The 19,803-nt window shown below is 45.2% G+C and overlaps 1 protein-coding gene across 7 annotated transcripts in view; it reads right to left on the bottom strand.

The window, feature by feature from the left end:
* Positions 1-18,537, bottom strand: part of BACH2 (BTB domain and CNC homolog 2) — a 194,097-nt gene extending 175,560 nt beyond the window's left edge. For all 7 annotated transcript variants that reach the window (XM_027695248.1, XM_027695232.1, XM_027695240.1 and 4 more), the window contains exon 1: positions 18,012-18,537. The gene's annotated coding sequence lies outside the window, so the exon portion shown is untranslated. The remainder of the gene's footprint in view (positions 1-18,011) is intronic.
* Between the last annotated feature and the right edge of the window lie 1,266 nt (positions 18,538-19,803).

Here is a 19,803-nt window from a genome sequence, read left to right as displayed (position 1 = left end):
TAAGTTTACTTCTCTGAAGATACTGTCAGATTCCCCCCCCCCCCACTTATATGAAAAGCAACTGCTTCTTTTTGGTGGTGGTGGTTGTGTGTTTTTAATGTAAATGCTTTTCCTTCTCCAGAAAATGTTCCCAGGGTATTGTGGCACCCTGAGAGTAAGCCTTGCATGGCATCTTGCTTCAAGGGAAAACTGAAGTTTTCTCCTCCAGAGAACTGAGGAGACTCCACAGCCAGAGTCCTCCCAGAGAAGAGCAGCAACACAGTCCTAGAAGAAAGCAGAGGCCAGGAACTCAGGACCAACTTCAGGATTTCCAATCTTCCTACTTAATAAGATACCTAGAATTAAATGCTAAAGTAAACTATGGTAAATAATCTAAAAAGGATGACCCAACTACAACAGATTTTTGAAAAACTGCTCAACAAGGGCAGTTCACTACATAAGGCCCAATTTTAAGGTATGACTGCCATAAAGGAGCGTAAGAACAGTTTTCTCTCTCACTTTTGCCATTAATGTAGAATATAATTTTTGTTGTGGAGAAAATGACATTGCTGCAGACTAAGAAGAGTAACAAAACTGAAGGGTGCAGGCCCCACTATATGTACCTGCAGTAATGCCAGCTCAACATGTGTCCATCTTCCCCTGTTTGCTTGAGCTCATTTCTCCTCTGCCACAATGTACCCCTTACTTCTACCACTTATGAGAAACATAGATAAATTACTGAGTTTGAAACATCTTTAAAAAAAAAGTTGTCTTTTTTCTTTTCTAACCTAAACATTTAATTGACAGGGGTTTTATTAGAAGCATAAAATTGTTTAGGTTGAAAAAGACCTCCAAGATCATCAAACATTAACCCAGCACTGCCAAGTCCAACACCAAATCATGTCTCTAAGTGCCACATCTACACATCTTTTAAACACCTCCAGGGGTGGTGAGCCCACCACTGCCCCAGGCAGCCTGTTCCAATGCTTCACAACTCTTTCCATGAAGAAATTTTTCTTAATATCCCATCTAAACCTCTTCTGATGCAATCTGAGGCCATTTTCTCTTGTCCTATTTCTTGTTACTTGGGAGAGGAGACTGACCCGCACCCCTTTACAATCTCCTTTCAGGTAGTTGTAGAAAGCAATAAGGTCCCCCCTCCAGGCTAAACACCTCCAGCTCCCTCAGCCACTCCTCATCAGACTTGTACTTCAGGCCCATCACCAGCTTGGTTGCCCTTCTCCGGACACGCTTCAGTATCTCCATGTCCTTCTTGTAGTGAGGGGCCCAAAACTAACACAATATTCAAGGTGTGGCCTCACCAGTGCAGAGTACTGGGAGACGATCACTTCCGAAGACTTGCCATTAATGGCTATTCTGATGCAAGTGGATGCAAGGTAAATGGCTGTAGAGAGGAGAGGGCGAAACAGGAGGCTTGAGGTGGAAAACTTTGCAGTCCTCTGGAAAAGCCCCATGTGAACCCACTTTCAGCTCAAGTTACCAGCTACAGATGACTGCAGAGCCATGAGACTTTGGCTTAGCCCAGCAGGAATACAACTTGCCAACCTATGGCTTTACAGCAGCAGGTTATGTTGGTGACACAGTCTAACACAAGGCATGCCACAGTGCCACCAGACGAGCAAACTCTGTGATGCTCTTTCCTCTGGCTGCTGCATAAGGCACAGACCACTGTCCTCTGACCAGAAAGGCAAAAGCAAAGAGATGGAAGAGCCTTTCTTTCCTTGCTGGAAACCTACTGGAACAATAACTACCTCATAAAGGGCACCACAAAACTTGGCACGTTCATTGCTGATGTCTGCATTGTCACAATTCTGGTTCTTGGTGCCTTGTCCATGTGTATTTCAGATTGGGCAAAGGGAATACCTTTATTTTATTGACTAGTTGAGTTATTGATAACAGTCACATTCTCTGTTCACTCTAAGCTTTCTTTGTATCTGATGATTGCAACTGAGAGGAGAGGGAGTAAAGGGAAGAGGGTATTCTGCATTTGTTTCCATTAATTCAGCATGAGAGAGAGATCAAATGTTCATTTATTCTGCGTTCCAGGACATTTCTTCCAGACAGTATATATAGTTTCTCAGATACCAGCATCTCCCTCACCTACATATTCACACTAATCCATAAAAAACTATGAGTCATTACACAAAGTTCCATCCAGAAGAGTAAGCCATTCATCCTTTGGTGAAGGAGGAGGAGAGGGGAAATTAAGAGCTGTTTCCAATTTAATTGGCAGACTTTACATTTTTGTTCTGCTTCCATTGGAAAGTGTGGTGCTAATTTTTCTGCCACAGCTTGCAACCATGGTGAGATCTCAGTCTGCTTCATTTATGTCTACCAGTAGGACTACTAAAAAAACGTATCAGAACTGCATTTGCCACGTGCCACTGGTCAGCATGCAAGTTCTATGTGCTGAACTACATGCTTGTGTTATTTTGGGGAGTTGAATGCTTTAAAACTCCCCGCTACTGTTAAGTGCCTTTTTCAACTGCTAAAGCCTAGTGTGGTATCTTGAGAGCACAATACCTTCAGAATTCATTTTGAAAAAGAGAAAAGTACCACAGATTCACTTACAATGCTCTGCAGCATACCCTCAACTTTGACTTTCATACAATAAAGCACATTTATGCCCCACCCTGGCTTTTTACCACACCTTCTAGTCAAAAACATGGTTTCCTGTAAGCAATCAGCTCTTTTTTGGGGTAATTTTGAAGTGAGGTTGCATAGGAGGCAGCAACTTGGAACAAGTATGTGTTTTAATTCCTACATCACCTACTTTGACATAGAAGTTTTAATTATGTATTTCCCTTTCCCATGTGACAGAGGACTGGACTTTGACTGTCTTCTGATTTTTCACTCTTAGTGTAATTTCTGATTTTTTTCTCAGCTGCTTCTTGGCTTTGCACCATCTTCTCTCTCATTTTCTAATCCAATGACTCCAGCCTGGCAGCTGCACATAACATTTATGACTATTCCAACTCAACCTTCCTCATCTTGTCCCCTTTTGCAAACAGCTCCTAAATCACGGTGGGTAGTCTTTGCCTCGTGAGCAATTCAAGAGCCATTCCCACCAACTGCATCATCCAAGAGGTGCAAGTGTTCCGTTGATGCAGGGACCATTCATCACCCTGCCGGCATTGAGTTGGGTTAAGTCCACAGGAGTTGCTGAGCTCACAGGACAACCAGCAAAGTAGCCCTGAGCAGCAGATCCTCTGGAGAAGGGCTGGAACCTTCTATTGAGCTGCTTCCAGAGGTCCTGCAGCACTCAAGGAGGGGCACCTGGGAGACTTGATCTATACAAGGATTTTGGCAAGTGGACTGCATGATTACAAAGACCATCAACCTCAAGTCCAAAGCAAATAGTATATAAAATACACCAACTCAGCAGTCTTTCTGCAGGAGATGAACTTAAGCCAAACTGTTATGAGACTTTCAGCACCTTTTCCCAAATTAAATCTATTTAATTGTGTATGACTTTGCTAATGATTCACATATCTCGCTACATCTTTGTAGGACGTTAGATTTCCCTGCAGTTACTCCTTTTCAAAACATGTATCAAGCCTTAACCCTTCCACAATGGTTGCATATCAACATTTTCTAAAGCGTCAAACACACAGCTGAGAACTACTGTTGGGTTCTTCAGTAACAGTCTCATTTGACAAGGAGACATGAGGTGGCACAAACATCGAAAGACTGCCATACACCTCTAATATCTCATAGCTCCATTTGACAGTTCAACTCGCTCAAGCTCCCCTGGAGTCCTGTCAACCAAACTGATGCCAAATATTCCAGGTATCTCCATGGGAAAAACACGCTTATCTTAATAAAAAAGAGGAGTATGTAAACTATATCCTGTTCCATGGCAGTACAGGACATGAACTGGGGGGAAAAAAAAAAAAAAGACTCACAGGCACTAAAGCAGCACAATCTGCTAAGAAAGAAGGGCGTTACATTAATCAGATGAACGTACAAGCGTAAGTCGGCTCCCTTCCATTCCCACCTCCTCCTCAAGGCAGCACGTGCAATTTTATCCAGTGTAGCTTGCTGGGCTATAGCATTTCATCTGAAATGCAAGGGAATATGAGCCACATGCAATACATTCAACAGATATTCAAGGTAGTGAGCAGCACCTGAACAGTTAAGGAAAATTACAGGCCCTCAAGTAAAGATTTCAAAATTACAAGGAAACAAATCTGTACTTGCAAATGTTAACACCAAGTTTCGTGGGATATGGCTATAGAAGACAGACATCTCATCTACAGAGAGAGAGTTTCCTCACAAATTCCAGATATTTAAGCTTTCTTTTTATTTTGTTTTAAGGCTCACCAACAGTTTGTATTACATATTTAAAATTTAAAGGCTATGAAATTATTTAATCTCAAAAAGCAATCTTTAAAAGGCAAAACATGCATTCTCTTAGCTGACAAGTAATAATCAGGGAAAACTTTTTTTTTCTTTTAAAATGAAGTTATGTTTCTTAAAAATTATGCCCTCTTAAAAATTATGGAAACTTTTAAGGGCAGAAAATGCCATGGAAAAAAAACAAAAGAAAAAAGAAGAAATGCAGCACTAGATTATTTTAAACACTTCACATACCTAAAAAGGGCATATTAAACCACAATCTTAGTCACAAACCTACAGTAACAGCAAAGATGAAGTACCACAGGCGCGACCTGCAGCCGCCTGGCTCTCGGCGAGGCAGCGGGTTGGAGTGCACAGCACTACACACCAAAGGAAGTGGGTGTCGTACCCGCCTCAAACATCTCCTACTCTGCCCCCCACCCTCCCTGACCACCTGTATCAGCCTCAGAGGAAGCAGACATACTCCCACAGACTTTCCAGATATGCTGCGCCAGCCACAAAATATACATGCAGCCATCAGCACATGTGTGAAAATACATACATGGAGTACCAGCATCAGGTCTCTCTGTGATGATTAACCTAGTCTGCAGGTAAGCCAGGCTTACTTTCTCATTTTTTAATTTAAAAACCAACCAGAAAAGCAGCCCAAGGAGCAAGACAGACCCCCCTCCATTGCATTCGTGCCCTTTCCCTTTCTCCCCCGCACACACGCCTACCACCTACACCTACCCTGTGCTGGAAAAAGGCTGTAAGCAGGGCATTACCACTAGTGTGTCCTGGGTACTGGGACCTGTGGTTTTGAGATTAAACACCCAGCAAAGAAATTTCACCCTTTTGACCAGAATTTTCCATAGGTAATTGAACACAGATTAGGAAAATAGAGAAATGTCTAAATCTCTTCTCATGTTCAGATATGGCAGTATGATTGAGATCACTTCTCTGTGATAAGTTAAAATTCAGTCAGAAAGGGAACACACCAAGTGCCTGAGAGAAGATGCCCAGCCGTGGGATCATACTGCTCGGGACATCAGGAACTGCTGCCAGGGCAGCAGGACCTGGTTTGGGGGCTCTCTTTGCATGCACCAGAAGGGCACCCTGCCTCCACCAGCTTCAAATATGCTGCTATAGGTGTCTTTTCATTGGTGATCAGCCTTTAAGGAAAAAAAACAAACCATCATATGACTCCCCCCCCCAAACACCGAGCCACCACAGAAAAAGAAGTTTTACTCCTGTAAACCCCAAATAAGAAAGGAGAGAAAGGAAAATATTCAGGGAAAGCAACTTGGTTTCCGAGGGTCCTCTGGAAACTCTTGGGGTTCTTTGCATATTCTGCAACGATGATTTTCTCTCTTTGAGCCATTTCAGCTTTGCCAATACGCTGGAGGACAGACCCATGGGTGGGGAGGGAGTTAAAAATAAAAACAAACACTGAAAAGCTATTTGTAAACTGTTTCACCCCAGTGAACCCTTCAACTGTGGTTTCTCTAACCGACTGCACAGCACACCTGCAGAGCGAGTTGGGGCAGGAGACACCCCTCTATAAATACCCAGGAGAACCCTGGCCTGGCTGCACCTCCTTGGGCATGTCTCTGTGAATGAGGATGGCACTAGGATGCCCATCTTCCTGGGAATATCCTAAACTTTATACTGAGGTAACAAATGAAAGGTGGACAGGGCACAAAACCAAATAAATAAATAAATATAAATATATATATATTTCCTCAGATAAAAGTGCCCTGAATATGATTTCAGCTTTGCAACAGTCAACACTGCCCTTATCTGGGTTTCAACACCTACAAGGTCTCTGGTGTCTGGTCATCTCTCCTTCACCCTACTGTCTCTAGCCAGCCACACAAAGCAGCTGTGCCAGAGTGTTAGACCAAGTACAGCTGTAAATCCTACAGCCTCCTCTGCCCCATCCAGGTGACCTGCAACCTGAAGTGCCAAACCTGGCACTTAAGCAATCCCCCAAACACTGCACAGCCCCATGAAAGTCAGGTGCCCGTCTCCCCCGATGTCAGTTCAGCGCTCCAGGTCTGTTGCCTGGAATTGACCTATGGACATCTGGAGCAAAAAGCTGGAAGCAAAGGCATTCCTCGCAGTGCTGGTTTACTCACAGTCCAACAAAACAGCACCAGTTCTCACCTCTGGGTGGAATACTTCTTTAAATAAACAAACAAAAATGAAGCAAAAAAACAAAACACCAAAACAAAACCCAAACCACCTTCAGGTGGTGAATCAGCCATCTTTTGAGTCACGCATGCACAGTGTACACTGAACCCAACTGATAGCTGCACCACCAACCTCAGCCTTTGCTCTTCTCTGCCTGCCCACCTCCTCCACCCCCACCCCTCATATCCCACAACCAGCAAGGAGACAACCTTCTTTGCAATGCTCTGAAGGTTTAAATCAGAAAACCGAAAGCAATGCTGGTGTGGGCACAGACATCCTATGTGTGGTGGGGGAGTGCATTAACTAACACTCCTGATACTGGAAAATGTGCAGATAACCAGCATGGGCAAATTCTGAAGGCTGGTGTTCAAATAAGCATCCTCATTGCGGCTGTTTGTCCAATACTTAACCAAACTATCCAAACTTGCTGATGTGCAAAGTAAGACTGTGAAGAAAAACCTTTCAGAAGACATAATTCTTCTCACTGGAACATGGCTACCAGGACATTTTGGGTATTTATAGGGAATGGAATTGGATTCTAGGAATCCAGTCTGGGAAAACAGATGTTCCTGTACCTTTTCCTCAAGACCAAATAATGTTTTTCTTATTCGGACAAAAGCAGAGCACGACAGAACTCTGCTATGGCCCCATCATGCTGCAGCAGGAAGGTGCCATGGGCTGCCTACAGACTCCACAACTAAAGGCTATTCCTTTCCCTCCGCCAGCTTTTGCCTTGCCTGTTTACAGAACCGTGGCACCAGGGACGTCCTGAAACCACCTGCACTACAGGACAATCATACACAGAGAGGACAACTTCACTGCAAGAAAAGGACTGAAGTTGCATGGGAGGACAACAGGCACGTGTGGAAGGAACAAGGAAAAGCATGGGACCAAGCAAGCCAGTTTTGGCATTCCTGTTTACCACCGTCACCTTGCCCTATTCCCACACATGCACATACTCCCCACAGCACTCAAGCCTCTTCTGCACTTTGAATTCCTTTGCTGCTGAGTGAGGTAGTCAGCACTTTCATGTTATTTTAGAGCAGACTGTAAAAACTTTGGTCCTATAAAGTTCTCCTGTGACACTACTGACCTTGCTACTCTTTACACTACTCCAGTTTCCATAAGGAAGAAAAAAGTAACTAAAAAATTCTCAAGTGACTCAAACAAGTACTGTGTTCATCTTCAGAAATAATGGGCATCACCTTGAGATCAAAATATCTACCCCATTTCTATAGAAAGACTTTATAGCTTCAAGTTCTACATAGATAATACTTCAACAGCACAATAATTTTTTTCCACCAAAACTAATCATGAAAGGCACCAGAAATATCTGCAGCAGGTAGCTAATACCAATTACTACTTTCCTTGCAAGCTATTTTCACTAAATTAGTCTTGATAGCATCACAATTTCTTGAGGTAGGAAACAATAGAAATTAGCAAGTCATGGCAGTCTGGGGAGGGAAGGAGGGAAGTAAGGAGGCAATATTTACCCCTTGAAAGCAGGAGTTGTGAAGAAAAACATGAAGTATCACAACTGATTAAGTAGCATGCTGGTTGCTGTACAACAGAACTTCTGCACTGCATTTGTAACCTTGTATTTTGCTTTAATAACTGGGACTAGACAAAACAACTGGACTGTAGTTGTACCACTCTGCATGCCAGACCTTACTTGCTTTGATCTTATAGAATGGTAAAAATTTTTAGGAGAAAGTTTGCAGATGATTTGAATGATGCTCACAGCTTTTTCAGCTTGGAATTTGCTGGTTGGTACATAAGCATTACTCACTTTCTGAACAAAGTGGAAAGTTAACACAAATTGGCAGATGACTAACTGTCCAAGAAAGAGATTACTGAATGAATCACTGACTCTACTTTTAGTCTAATAATAAGACAAATGAAGAGGACCAAGAAGGGGAAAAAGACAAACAAAAAATTCCCTTGCAGAGTGCTTAAATTTGCATTGCCCATGATTTTCCAGCCACGACAAACTACGCATACATTTTATAATTTACCGTGAGTTTTAATATATTGGGGTTAGCTTACGCCTCATGATTACTTCACACCATCACTTAATTTGGATTTCTGTAAGAAGAACTCTGCTCCACACTTTCCCTTGGTACACATTTAATAAGTTACAGGAATAAAGGAAGAGATTGGAAATTAAGTTAAACTGCCGCGTTCGCAGGGTACAGGTTCCACACAAAGAAATACCTCAGGCACAGCAGACACCTGAAATTGACCTGAAGCAGAATTTAGGTTTGCCAGCTCAGGAGGACCTAACCAAAAGCCTGCAGACACTTCCATTTTCGCTAGTCAGGTTCTGGTGAAAAGCTTGTCTAATATGCATAACTAGCACTCAGCTTTACTGAAAATCACCCCTAGTGCTGCTCAGGTACACAGGAAAATGACAGCAGTACCATCCCCCTCCCAAACAACAGCCATCCAGCTCCAGCAGCCACGTGGGGTGGTGCTACGCGCAGCAACTCCAGGGGATTTGGGTTTGCCCCTCAGCAACCTGCACCCCCACTGCTCCCCCTGTCTTTCCTGCTTTAGCCTTGCTGCTCTTTGGACCTGTGGTCTTACTCATCAAATTGCCTAGGAAAATTAGCCAGGGTTAAGAAAATGGTAAATTGACAGGTACTAGGTTGGAAAGCTGAATCAGCTCAGCAAAGCACAACAAGCACATGGCCAAGCAAGACCTCCTGTTCTCACCAAGTGGCACAAGCTGTTACCACCTCCTAACTTCACCCACTTGTTATGAAGGGTAAAGTTAGACTTCCTCCCTCACTTGAGTAAATTGAAGTCACTCAGGTCATCTGCTGAAACTCTTAACTCAACATCTGCTGAACCTGTTACTCAACATTGCTTGCCATCATCCCCAGAGTGATAAAAGGTTGCAAGAAGACCTGAGGGTCTAGGATTGCAGCTACATGGTTCGAAAAACTCTCCACAGTCACCAGGTCTGCTCACTGCCTCAGATATAAGTTTAAAATTCATAAGAGCTCATCACTTCTGGGAGACTGGTGACACAACCAGGTTGCATCAGGCCAGGAGAAGCCAGAATCAGGTGGGAATTAGAACAGTTATAGAATCATAGAATGGTTTGGGGTGGAAAGACTTTCAAGATCATCTAGTTCCAACCTCCCTGCCACAGCAGAGACACCTTCCATGTTGTTTAAAGAACCATCCAACTTGGCCTTGAACACTTTCAGGGACGGGGCATCCACAGCTTCTCTGGGCAACCTGTTCCAGCGTCTCATCACCCTCACAGTAAATAACTTCTCCCCAGTACGTAATCTAAACCTACCCTCTTTCAGTTATTTGAATATTTGCAAAAGATAGTACGTCTGCATTTTGTTAACATCAAAGAGGCATTTGATTGAGCTCTGCTTTCCTCTAACTTCTTTTCAATTGTTTGTTGCAGACATAAGCCAAAATTAAACAACCCAAACCTCTCATGCCCCTGGAAGCAAGCTCCTACGGCCAAGCTACAGATTAGGCTGGGCACAGGTTGCTAATGGTTTCCTGCAGAGCTGCCACATTACTAAAGCAAGAGAAGAGCGACCTTCAGAAGAGGCATGATGCTGTGATGGTCAGTGTGCTTTGGGGATCATATGGCCCTGGGTCAGCTCCAGGTCTTTTAACAAGTTTTGATTTGATTTGACCCATTACCCAGGTCCTTGACAGACTCTACAGTAAACTTAACATACACAAAACTAACCCTACACATACAGTGAAAAATTTCTTGCCCATTTAGCTCTCAGCGCTGGCCCACTGTGGGGTGAGACAGGTGCCAGGGCAAGCAAAGGCAAGGAGAGGAGATGCTGAGCAGAATCACAGTCTCAAAATTCAGCATCCACACTGTCAACAGCCCTTTGCAGGTCCAGCCTTCAGTGATTTTAGACACAAATCCCATTTCTGAGTCAGCAGAGCTCAAACCATGGATGAGATCTAGACATGTTATTCCTTTGCTGCGATCCAACAACCCTCATGACACTTCTGATGGCAAGATTTTCTGAAGACAAGGTGAAATCAGAGCACTGGACCTACATCCTCCTGAACTCTGAATGACCCCTGACATCTTTTGCAGTCCTTACCAATTATTCTTCTGTGAACTTCATTAAGAACTGTCCATAAATAAATCCGTTAGGTTGGAAATTGGCCTTTTCCGCTATACCGATCTGAAAATAGTAAAATCTGTCATATTGTTGCCATGTAACAAACAACTGGATTTTCACATTTGTCAAAGTTTTATTTCCACAGGCTTCTATGCCTCTATATTTAGGGCGTCTCTCCCAGTAAGAGGCTACAACACAAAGATTCTCCATCCCAGTCTGGTTACACAAGAAACTGACTAACACACTCCAGGCATTTCAGTACAACAGAAATTAACTACATAAATATATTTAAATATTTAGTAGTAAACGATGCCCCCTGACAATGAGGGAGCTGGGATATGTCCAGATATTCTGAGGATCTGCCCCAGAATGGCTTTGGTAAAAAGCACACTCTGCTTTTAAAACAGAATAAGAAGAGTCAAAGAACCATCCCATCCTTATAAGGAATAACGTACTAGTATAAATATTGCAGCAACAGAGAAAGTAAACATGGAGGTTTCATAAATGTTGGAATTTTCACTCTATGAAGGTGAAAATTTATACTCATTTATACTCTTTAAATCTTATATCACAGGCAACTTGAAAACATATAACAACAATAAATATTAATGTGACAGACTAGGAGACACTGATTGGACTACCGTTAAAAGCACAATACCTTGAATAAAAGAATTAAAATTTTATATACTGTAACAGCATGAAGGGCATGCTCTGCTTACATGAACACAAGATAACCTCGCATTCTACAAGGCACAGTTTCAAACAAAAAGTAGTATGTTCTAAGGGTTGCTTTACTGCATTGAACACAGGGCAGAATCTTTACAAAAATATTTCATCTTCATAGGTAAACAGCTAAAAGGATTTGAAAACTATTACCTTTCAAAAGGGAAAGAGAGAGAGAAATAGAAGAATTTAATAGATCACTTTCTGATTTGCCCTTTTTTCAGTATCACTTTCAGTACTGGAAGGCGTTTCCTTCCAGGCAGCGACAGACATATCTTACAGTTGTCATTTATTCTTCAACTCCTATTTTCTGCTTACTTTCCTCTCCAGATCCTCTGATCCTAGCTCAAACAGCAGTACAGGTCACTTGGCAGTCTTACTGTCCCCTTCTTTACCAGATTGGAAAAGAGGTGGAGAGCAGCACCTCGGCAAGATGAGGTAGTGTGTCAAGTCTTCCCCCACTCGACACAAATAGATTATATTTTCCAGATGCGCATCTCTGACATGGAAGCTAAGGATTGGCAATACTCCGCACTGAAATGCAAAACACTGAGGAGGAGACAGGAGACGGGAAGATTTTAGCGCTGTAAGCAATGGTACAAGTGTAGGTTTCCTTTGGAGGGCATAAGATCTTTCACTGCTGCACAGAAAATCACTAAATCTTCCATAAGTCTAAAAAAAAAATCCCAAAGTAATATTTTCCAACCTTTCACTAAGAGTAGGGGCCAAAACCACATGTTTTAAAGGTCTTTCACAGTTTTATTATTAGAAGTAGAAACCCTACTGATACTGATGAGTCATTTGTATTGGCGGAAACCAAGAACACCCATTTTCTTCATGTGTTACAAAGCTCTCAATGTGGTTTTCTATTCATTACTGGTCAAAGTAGTTGATTAAAAACAAAACAAGTGACAAGAACTCACCTTGTAATTAAACCCTCTTCTATACCAGCTGATTTTGTTTATCACACTTTCAAAGATCGCTTATTTTTCATCCCATTCCACAAGAAAAATACACAAAAGACAACTACGAATCTAAACTCTGTGACAGTAAATCCAGAACTGCAGATGGCTAATTCACTCCACTTCTGCAAAGGCTTTTGTGATCAACTAAGAAAGGAGGGAAGAGAAAAAAAAAAAAACACCAAACCCACAACAAGAAGATCAGTTAAAAATCATCAGTCAGCAGAAGCTATAGTTTTAGGATCCTTATGAGTAATCAGAATAGAGTCTGTAAATAAAGAAGCAGTTGTACAGGAGCGTGAGCAGATGAAGGAATCCTTTCACGCTAGCAGCCAGTGATATTGCCACACAGGAGACAAAAAACAGACTAAGAAATAGTAAAATTCTGAAAATTAAGAATAGCTAAAACCAGGTTTTCAAAGTTTAATCAGAACTCCCTGCTGGCTTTAAAAAAGATTTCTGTCAAAAAAAGAGGTGGAGGGTAGGAGACCCTACAGCTTGTATTTGGAAAAGGTAAATACAGCTCATAGGCTAGACTTGCCGTATCCAAATTTGGAACCATACTCCGGGGGGGGGAATTTTTGATAAAATCCCATTCACCAAAAAACAAACAAACAAACAAAAAAGACCACAACCCCCCCCCAAAACCACAAAAACCCCAAAACAAAACCCAAAAAAACAAACGAAAAATGAACCCCAGAGGTTTAGCCAGCTGAACATCCATAGCATCTAGATGCGCTTCGAGCACAACCCTATCCACCTAGAGGAATGGCAGCCTAGCAAAATGACAGTGTATTTTGATGTTACTGGGGAAGAAAACCACAGCAAAGCAGTGACCGAAGAACTGAAAATAACCTTTGAACAGCGGCTCGGCATTGACGGTCTCTCCGCCCGCGCCTCCTATTGTGGATAGTTTATAGCCAGGGTAGCTCCAAGCTGCACCAGACACGTGAGTCAGCAAGAGCAGCTCATAGGAAACTGCTGACATGTTCAATTGCTCTCACATACACCGAACACACCTACCCACTAAATAAAAAACAGGCTGCATGCAAATCGGGGTGAAGGAACATCTCCACACCTACAGTTCCTGTTTTCCTAGTTCAGGTTTAAATTTTAAAGTAATCCCCAATAAAAAAAAAAAATTAAAAAAAAAAAAAGAAACCCTCAGTGGATGTCAGCTATAGTAAGTACCTGTGATTAAGCCTCAAGGGTCATTTTGTTTATTTAAGCTGCTTTTCCTCTTTTCAAAAAACAAAATTGCTGCTCCATAGCCCAGAAGCCCTGTGTGGTGACAGGCAGCAAACAGTTCCTGTTTTTCTTGGCGGGGAGACTCCTTTTGAACCTGTGCGCCAAAACCCATCTACCCATCACAGCCCGGCTGAGTGTTTTCAAAGCACAAGAGCAAAACAAAACAAAAAAAGCTTCAGGCTTCTATTTCAACTCCTACTACAGATAAACTGAAAATTCCCATATTTTTGATCCTAAGAGCTTTTTAGACATCTTCCTCAGTTGATACCATAGCAGAGAAAGTTGTATGCAAATTATAGGTCTTCAGAATAAATCTGGGAGAATCTGACCCTTCAGGTCACCTTTCAAATTAAAAAGAAGAAAAAAACATAGCTCAGCTCCCCATGCCTCTTGCCCCTGCAGCCACCACCACCTTCTCCTCCGTTTCCTTTGAGGCACTGATTCTGGAGTGTCCCAGCTGGCTCTGGGGGCAGGTTTACCTCAGCAGGTGTAAATAGCAAAGGGGGGAAGGCTGAGGGGTTATGCACAGAGGGGTTGCATACCTGGCAGCCCCTCACCCATGCAGGAGCTGCAGTTCAGCCCCCATCGCATTAGGAGCTTTTACAGACAACCTTTTTCAAGCCAAACAGGGACACATCTATTGATCTGCTGAGATGCCAGTGCAGTGCAGCTGGTGTTCTTCAGGTTGTTGCTGTGACTCCTTCTGCATGAAGATCAATACAATCAAGCAGAGGAGTCTTGTGAGCCTGATTTTTGACAGATCAAAGTTTTCTTTGTACAGTTTCTGCCATACATGTAAACTGTTAGTATAGGGGTTTTCCCGAACTTATTCCCTTATTCCTTTTTATTTACCTGTTCTGAACACGTAGTTGCTGTTTGATCGTTAGTTCTAATAACTCAGGAGCTGTGAGCCTATCACTGGCCATAGAGGCATTTGTAAACATTCCCTGCTTCTATGCTTTAGAATTGTAATTCATAGTCCAAGAGTGGCATAGTAAGTAGTGCTCTTTTCAATCCACTACAAAGATGGTTCTGCCTATCTAAAAAGCAAGATGAGCACATTGCAATTCAGCTGGCTATATTCATACATTTTAAATCTTCTTGATGCAAGCTACAATTGAATGTGTAATGTTCAGACAGCTGTCAAAGTTAGTATCTTTTGGCTGAATTTAAAGAGATGACCATTTTTTGTAAAAACGTAAATGAGTAGTCTGAACACTGTTCTGGGAAACCTGAAGGAGTTACTCGGAGTATAACTCTATTGCCTGTTCATCTACTACAATAAAATCATTTAGGCAACAACTGAAATATCAGTAAAGAACTGCAATATCAGAACAACACTCTTACACATTCTCTTACAGCATCTATAGTCAGAAGGAACACTGAAAGCAGGAGGACTAACTTGGACTTGGAGAAAGTGTAAAGTTTAAATTTGAATTTTCTTCATCACAGCAACAGAATGGTTGGTATATTTCCCCTAACAGTTCAACTCAGAAACCATTAATATACAACCATCCCGTGCAAAATGAGTTGAGCTGGAAATTGAGACACAGAGGTGAAAGACTTAAGCATGCATGCCTTCAAATCTAAGTCAGATCTTCTCAACACTACAGGTATGTTCTTAGTGTAAACTAAGAAGCCATTCAGAGAGCATTCCTTTAAGTGAAAAGGCATATACATTTTGATTTGAATATATAAACCATGTTCATGCCACCTAAATTAAAACTACAAGAGACTCTGTTCACATCACACAATAAATGCTATTCAATTTCACCAAACATTTATTACATAAAAATGTCATTAGGACCAAAATGATTACTTTGCATATAGTCATGTTACACACCTCATTTTTCAGCTTAGTGCCATAAACGTTTCTTAGCTACACTCTAAGAGGTCTCCTCCTTATCTGTGCATATGCGAAGTCTAATCCAAAAAGAATGTCACAGACACACGAGAAAATACCTATTTCTATTTGTCTTTAAAAAGAAAAAGGCTGAATTTTTCATTACAGCTTTTTTTAGAGAAAACCTTGAGGAAAATAAGTAATTGGCAATCATACTGCAGTCTCATTAAGAAAAATACCTATTGCACTTCAGAACAGAAAATCAAGCAATGAAAGTTTTGAAATAAGCAAAGGCAAGCAACTTCTGTCACATATTCATACTACACATCATCTACACAGGATTTTATTTTCAGCTCTCTTTGTCATTTATTATGCACATGCAGAAAGAGATATGTAAGATTACTATATAGAGATTTTATTATTTCAGTGAGTATCTGAAGCCTTTTACAATGTCAAAGATTTACAAAATCTCCTCATATTAGGAGCATTACATCAATGGCTATCTATTGTGATTTGAACAGTTATCCTCAGCTAGCAACTCAGGTTTTATCTGTAACTCTCCTTGCTGCCCAGCACAGAAGAGTGAACAACCAATGTTTTCTTGCTGTAAAGAAGGTAGGTGGGATGCCTTCCTCCCCTTCATTAGTAGTGCATTCTGCCAGCGTGCACATTATCACCAACAGATGTTCCAGATGTGCCTCTGAGTCAGAGAAGGACTAGGAATACCTGTCCTAGCACTGTTTTCCAGCGTGAGATACCCGGGCATAAACAATTGCTGTTGATTATCAACTTGGGATCTGTCAGCATGTGCATTAGTCATGTATTTGCTGTGCGCATCTTCCCCATCCACTCTTCACAGTGCTAAAAGTTTTAAAAGAATTTAGTTGTTTAACCACAAGTCACACAGCAGACTTGCCCGGAGTTGCCCAGAAATGCACACTCTGCTTCTGTAGAGCATTTTTGCGAAAGATCATTAAATATCTTGACAACCACCCTATTTCCAAAATCACTAGCAACCTTTCTTGCCCACTTGACAGCTCACTGTACGGGTGTACATCTGTTTGCATGGCTCGTTCAGTGTTACAGAGGAAAGTAACAAGAAAACTAGACCTATGATCCTGATTTTTCAGTTCTCTCCTTTTCCAATTAGTCACAGCTTCCTTCTGTTCCTTGCAGAACACCTTCAGAACAGCCTTTGAAGCTAGAGGGTCAAATGTGAAAAACGTCGCTGAAAGCACAGGTTCAGTACACAACAGGGAAGTACAACACCGATCCATTCTGCTGCACAACTGCCCAGATTCCAGTGACAAGGGGCAGACGGGTGGATACAAAAGGCAACACAGGCTTTTAAAAGCGCAAGCCCACATCTAAAGTGGAATTTTATTTCTATTTGTCAGATGTAAGGCTCCTAGAACAGAGATTTAAAGCTATTGTCTACAGGGCTGTTGTAGCAACAGTGTAACACACCACCTTATCATTTTAGCCTATCCATCTCATCAAACGCAATTATCTCAAATTTCAGTATTTACATACCTGAAAAAGTCAATTTACCCAAGCATCACCACCCTCCTCAAACTACAGAGCATTCCACCAGCTACGGCAGAATCTCAGACAATTCCCAGCTCATAAAAATTCCGACTTGTTTCCAGCTCGAGTCTCAGAACACAAAATTAAAATATGCACAAGTTTAGCGACAGTTCCAAAGTCTCTGAAAACAGGCTTTCATCAGGAAAACCCTGACACGGCTGCAACTAGAGCAAACAGTAACGCTGTAATTTCCCAATCTTTCCAGCATCCTAAGGAGTATTTCTAATCAGATGTCGCCCCTGCCTCACGTTTATTATTAAAGACTGAAACCCAGGGTTTACTCCGGAGTCTCCGGGGCTTCACCAACAAGGGCACAATGATCTCACGGCAACTGAAGCGATTTAAGCAAGACACCCGCTGCATGACCAAAATAGCCCGCTCCACAAAAGGAGAGGCACGATTTCACACTCAGCTTCCTCCGTGACAGCCAGCGTCTCCGCGGCGCGCTGCCCTGCGCGCAAGCCGCGCCTTCGCCATCCCAGGAACTGTTACCGGAGTTCACATCCCTCTCCGGACCTACGGGAACGTGGGGGAGCGGGGGGGCTCGGCGGGTCCGGCGCCCGTGCGAGCGGCTGCAGGTGGTCGGGCGGCGGGGCCAGGGGCAGGCGGCGGGGGAGCCCCGGGCGGAGGGGCTGCCCCAGGCTCCGGCCGTGCGGAGCGGAGCGCGGCGCGGGGGAGCGCGCACGGGCTCACGCACCAGTACCGGGGCGCCCGCCGCGCACTCCCCGTTACGCAACGCGCGTATTCCCCACTTTAAGGAATAAGCACTAAGCGCGCCTGCACAGCCCGCGGAGCTCCAGAAGCGGGGGTGCAGCCCCCCCGCCTGACCCCGCGCAACAGCTGCTGCTCCTGAGAGGAGGAGGAGGAGGAGGAGGAGGGGGGGGAAAACCACGCTGCCCCTCCGCCCAGCCAACCTCCCCCCAAACTTCGCCCCCCCCCTCCTTCCCTTTCCCCTTCCCCAGCGGGGCTGCCGAGCCGCGGAACAGGCGCACTCACCTCGCCTCCGCGCAACTTTCGAGGGTCGCCCCTGTCGCTGCAGCCTGGGGGGGAAGGTGGAGGGGAGGCGGTGGGGCAGGGTGGAGTGGGCCCGGGGCGGGGCGGTGGGGGGACTGTTACGGCTGAGGAGGTTTGGGGAAAGGGGGGGGGGTTGCTCTTGTTCTTGCTGCTGCTGTTGTTTCGGAAATTCTTATTAGTATTTCTCTGCGGTCAGAAACCTGCACCCTCCCCCCCCCCAAATGAAAAAAAAAACCCCGACCCAGACGATCATCACATGGCGATTGCTTTGAACCAGCTGTTTCCAGAGCCAAAGTCTTGCGGAGAAAAATAAAGGGGGGAAGGGAGGGAAGGAGGGGAGGGCTGGCAGGGGGGCCGGAGGAGGAGAGAAAGCCGCAGCGGAGGGAGGGCGGGAGGAGGGAGGGACGCGGGGGGGGAGGGGGAGCGGCACCGCAGCGGGCTGTGTCGCTGCCGGAACGGCACCCGGGGCCGGCGGCGGTGGCAGCCCGGCCGGCGGAGGGGGAGGAAAGAAGGCGGCGCTGCTGTGCTGCTGCTGCCGCGGCCGCTGCTGCGCTGCCCGGCTCTGCCGCCCTCCCGCCCGCCGCCACCGCCTCCCGCGCCCCGGCGCAGCGCCGCCCCCGCCCCTCAATCGCTACATTGTTGACATTCGCAGGCTGACGTCACCTCCCCGCCCCGCCGCGCGCTCCATTCACAACAACGCTACGCCAGGGGCGCAGCACCCGCCGCCGCGCCTACGCCCGCCGCGGGCCCTGCGCACGGAGAGTGGCGTAAGGCCGCTCCGAGAATAGAGGCCGCGCCGGCGACGTTACGCCCGCCCCGCCCCTCCGCCAGCGGGCTGCGCATGCGCAGAGCCGGTTCACTCGCTCCCTCCCGCGGGAGAGGGGGGGAAGGGGGGTGTGCGTGCGTGCGCGCGTGCCGGCGGACCCCGCGCCGGGGCTCGCGCCGGCGGCCGCGGGGGGCTCTGGGAGCCGTAGTCCGCGGCGAGGGGCCGCCATGGCGGCGGGGGCGGCCCGAGGGTGTCCCGCCGCGGTGGCCTACGCGGCGGCGAGGTGTGCGCAGAGCGAGGAGGACAGGGCACAGAACACCCACCCCGGTCGTTCCCGGCCGCCGGTGGGGCCGCCTCAGTGTTGATGCCGACGATATTTTACGCGCTCCGCCCTCGCGGAGAAACCTCATCCTACTTGCAGTGCGGACCGCAGGCGTCCAGCAGTCATGAGTCAGCCGTGCCGAGCATCGCACGGAGAGAGGAACGCTGCTGGGACTGACAACAAAAACAAAACCCCGTCAAGTGCTTCCAGCGCGGAGCGCTGGTTGTTCTTCGCCCTCTCCCGAGGGGTGTGTGCCTGTGTGTGTGCGTGTGTGCGTGTGTGCGTGTGTGTGTGTGTGTGTGTGCGTGTGTGCGTGTGTGTGTGTGTGTGTGTGTGCGCGCGTGTGTGTGTGCGTAAAGCGCCCGGCCTGGAGCCCTATTCCCACCCCGAGGCTTGGCGCCATGGCTCCTGCCAAGTGGAAAGCTGTGATTCCTGCAAATTATCCCGGTGCCGGCAGCCAGTGCTTCTGAGCGAGACCCCAAATGTCACTGGACATGAAATGCAGTCGGGAGAACCGGTAAATGAATAAGCCGCATTCTACAAGCCCGAGTTACTCAGCCGGGCTAGGACAGTAAAACATAAAGATGAAAGACGACTGATAAAAAGGAAAGTTGGAGAATAAATGATTCACAATAGGGGCCGTGAGTGAGATTATCTCCGGAGACATCTCTAATTAAAGGGCATTG

Source organism: Neopelma chrysocephalum, unplaced genomic scaffold (assembly GCF_003984885.1).
Source record: "Neopelma chrysocephalum unplaced genomic scaffold, ASM398488v2 Primary Assembly neopelma1_23b, whole genome shotgun sequence".
Classification (NCBI taxonomy): Eukaryota; Metazoa; Chordata; class Aves; order Passeriformes; family Pipridae; genus Neopelma; species Neopelma chrysocephalum.
Note: the sequence above shows the minus strand (reverse complement) of the source record. Positions and strands in the feature narration are given on the sequence as shown.